The sequence below is a fragment of the Echinops telfairi genome, unplaced genomic scaffold (assembly GCF_000313985.2).
Source record: "Echinops telfairi isolate 266 unplaced genomic scaffold, ASM31398v2 ScPeMD7_3533;HRSCAF=4204_1, whole genome shotgun sequence".
Classification (NCBI taxonomy): Eukaryota; Metazoa; Chordata; class Mammalia; order Afrosoricida; family Tenrecidae; genus Echinops; species Echinops telfairi.
The window spans coordinates 20,371,702-20,375,557 of NW_022107432.1; positions in this window are offsets into that span (position 1 = coordinate 20,371,702).

Genomic DNA, 3,856 nt, shown 5'->3' on the forward strand with positions numbered 1-3,856 from the left:
CGGGGTGGGGTGGGGACTCAGAAACAGGCTTTGCTTTGGAACTTCAGACAGCCTGGGACTCACCCTCCAGGTCCTTGTTTCCGATGGCTGCTGTCACAGAATGACAGTGAACAAAAGTGTATGTTCTCACTGAGCCCAGGAGAAGGGTCTCTCTCTCTCTCTCTGTCAACTCGGGGGCAATCCTTGTCTCTGCTCCTCGCTGCTCTAGCTGGCCATCAGAGTGCCTGAGCGCCTAGACCCATCGGCCTCTGTCATCCTCAGGTACAGTGGGGCTTCCTTGTGGGCTTTCTTCTGCGCCTCCCCTGCTCTCTCGTACCGATCTCAGAAGTGACTGGCATCAAATTATGTCCAACGCTAATGTGATCTCAGTAGCAAAAGAAAGAACCCTGTTCCCAAATGGGATTCCAACCACAAGGAAAGGGGTTAGACATAATGGAGGGCCCATAATGCAAACCATCGTATGCCTTCACAGAGAACCCCAGGTCCCAGCTCCACTGAGGGTGGGCATGTCCAACAGCAGTGGCCAGGGGACATTTTAATCTGCTGGGTAGTTTTAAGAGAAAAGAGGGATTGTTAGTTTGTTAGCCTTTAAATGGAGGAACTCGGAGCCCTTGAATTAACTGGACGTAAATATGCATCCATTGACCGAACAGAGTGGAGGACCTGCTCCAGGCCTTCAGGCAGTTACCTCTCAGCCGCAGGTGGAAAGTGCATCGTGGTCAGGCACACACTGACCACTGACACAGTGGTCAGGGAGCACTGAGGGCCGAATGGAAATGCGAGTTTTCAGATTGAACTCCCCGCCCTGAAATACTGCCCACGGCCACACCAAGGAGCCAGGAAGAGACCTTTCAAAGAGTCTTCTAGGACGCCTGTTGGTGCACTGGTCAAACACTCCATCACTACCAGTTTGAGCCCACCTGCTGCTCATAGGGAGTCAGATGAGGCAGTCCGCTTCTACAGAGGCCCACTCACTGCCATCAAGACGCCGACTCACAGTGACCCTGTCGTAGACTAGACTTGCCCCTGTGGGTTTCCAAGACTGTAACTATTTCCAAGAGCAGAAAGCCACGTCTGGAAATCCTATGGGGGTAGTTCTACTCTGTCTGTCCTGTAGGGTCACTGTGAGTCTCAATCAACCAGGAGGCAGGGAACGGGAAGGGGAGGGGAGGGGATGAAAAGCAAGCTCTTGAAAGAATTCCAGCTGTTTTATTCCAGCTTTTTCATCCAGTTTGTATATCTGGGACACGTTGATTCACAGCTTTATAGTTCTCATTTAGCACTGATTTATGGACTGACCAATCTGGGCTTCATCAGTGGGAGAAGGATTGGTTTCTTGTTCAATCGTGCTATATTTATGAGCCCTGGAGTGGTGGCGACCTTGCCTGCAGTCAAGAGAACAGAGCTTCTCAGATCCGGGAGCGGGGAGCTCACACGGTGTTCTCTGCACCCCCCCAACACCCCCCGAATCACAGTTTTAAAGTGCCACCGGACATTAAAGGCTTCTGCTGTCATCTTGCACTTGAGTCCCAACCTGCTTGTGCATAAATCTGAATTGCCGTAAATGACCACGACAGGTTTGAACAGTTTTCCATCTGCCTGTGACATCCACCACCACCCCACCTCCCACCTACCCCCATCCTTCCGGTTTTGCCCGTCTCAACCATGGAAGTAGCTAACCCTAGGCTGGCGCTTCAGAGCCCACAGGGTGCTGCCTGGGTGCTTCACAGCTGCAGAGAGAAGCCAGGGGCACCTCTGCAAACTGGTTCCCTTCCTCCCTCCCTCCCCCCTCCCCCCTCCCTCCCAGCAGGCCAGCAGAGGCTGTGCAGAGTTCAGCGGGTGACCGTGGGCTTCCGGCTTTGCTTTGTGGTTATCCGGGGTCAGAGGCTCTAAAGAAATGAGCGGCCTGGCTAGACAGGAACTTGTTGAGAAGCTCGCCGAGGTGCAGAGGAAGTCAACACGCTCAGATCGCAAGTGGTTGTTTGTTTTTCCGTGACTGGAAGGAAGCACAGCTTGTCACACTCCTACCAGTGGTCTGTTCTCAGCCGCCATCTCCCAGCAGACCCAGCCAAGTCCTGGGCGATGTCCCGGCCTCCACCCACACCACAGAGGGGACCTGTCCACCTGCAGGATGCTCCTGAGAAAAGGGGCATTATCCTGCATGGGAGGAAAACCTCAGAACAACGGGAAACCATCGGCATCTAATGGATAAAGGATGCAAGCTGCAAACTTGAGGCCTGACTTTATAAAGGATGGCCAGGTCTTCTCACAGCTGCCAGGGAAGATTGCATCCTATCTCTGGGTGAACAAGCAAAAGGATTGTGTGCAAAGGGCCAGAGAGTAAATAGTTTAGGCTTGGGGGTCACCTGGGGTCTCCATCATGTCTTCTTCTCCCGTTGTTTTTTTCCTGTATAACTGTAAAAATGTAAAAGTCATTCTGTATTTGGCAAAACTGTTCAAAATCAAGTTACGGGCCACAGGGTGCTGGCCCTGGTTTAACCAAGCTCGTGTGTGTGTGTGTGTGTGTGTGTGTGTGTGTGTGTGTGTGTGTAACACTCTCAGGGGACAAGGTCATGGTGCTCTAGGCAGCTCCATCCCTCCATACTCCACCTTCCTGCAGTAGGCACCGACTGATTCCGTTGAGAGAACACGCGTCCCAGGAGACTAGGGCGGGGGGCAGGGGTGTCCCCCCAGCTCAGCAACTGAATAGTTCTGTGCCTCTGAGCAAGTCTCTCAACCTTTCTGACTTTTCCACGTGGAGAAGGCTTCCATCTAGAAGGAAGCCCCAAGCCAGCAAGTCAATTCAGACTCAGAGCGACCCTCTAGGGCACTGCCGCTGTGGGGTTCCAAGGCTGTAAATCCTGACAGGAGCACACCACTGCATTATGCATATGCAGCCCACCTGCACTATGCCACGGCAGCCCACCTCCCCCGCCCCCCCTCCAATGTGATATTCCACTCAGCCGTCTCAAATGCTTTCTGGGACAACATGACATGAGGTGAGAAAGGAAGGGATAAAATCTGTTATGTGGGATTCCTCTTGCCTAAGAAGAGCCAAATTGGGGGTGCCATGCGCCCTCCCCACAGCCCCATTCGAATGCCCCTCTTTGGGAGTGGGGTGACTGGGCAGCAGCTCTGCTCAGGGAGACCCAGGAAGAATGGTCGGCCTGCCACGCTCACCGCGGAAACAAGCTCTGCAGCCCACAGCCACGCCAAAAATCTGGGCGGCTGAGCGAGCCATGCCATTGTGGGCAGACACGGAGGCTCCCAGAAAACAAGCAAAGGCCAGGCCTGGAAGCGACGGTGGAGACAGGTCATCATGACCTCCCCTCTCGGGCCAGCCCCAGATTGGCCCATGGTCAGGTCTTCATCCCCATCCAGGGAGCCCAGGGTCTCAGCAGGCACAGCTGCTAGGTGAGCCCCTGGGACTGCCTGTGGCAAGCATCAGCAGCTGCCTCCACAGTGGCTAGTCCATCAACCAGCCTTCCCTGAGCACCAACTAAATAAATGCCTGAGTGGTGCTGGACGTAGCGGAGGCAGGATGAACAAGACAGTGCCTTCTCAGGGACGGATGGCTGGGGCAGAGAACACTTGGGCAGCAGAAACAGCCCTTCAATACATTTTGCAGGAGGCATTGGAAAATGTGCCCGCTGGTCTCTCAGCAGATGTCTGCACCCGTGCTTTGCGGCAATGCTCTGAGCGTACTGGGTACGCAGCCCACCTCTCCCAGGAAAATCAAGGTCGAGCTAAGGGGCATTGGGGACTTTGTCTATCAGAGGCTTGATAATAACTTAGTAGCTAACAGATGACCCTCGGGGCACAGGCTGCAACTAACAGAGCCACCACAGAGAGCTGC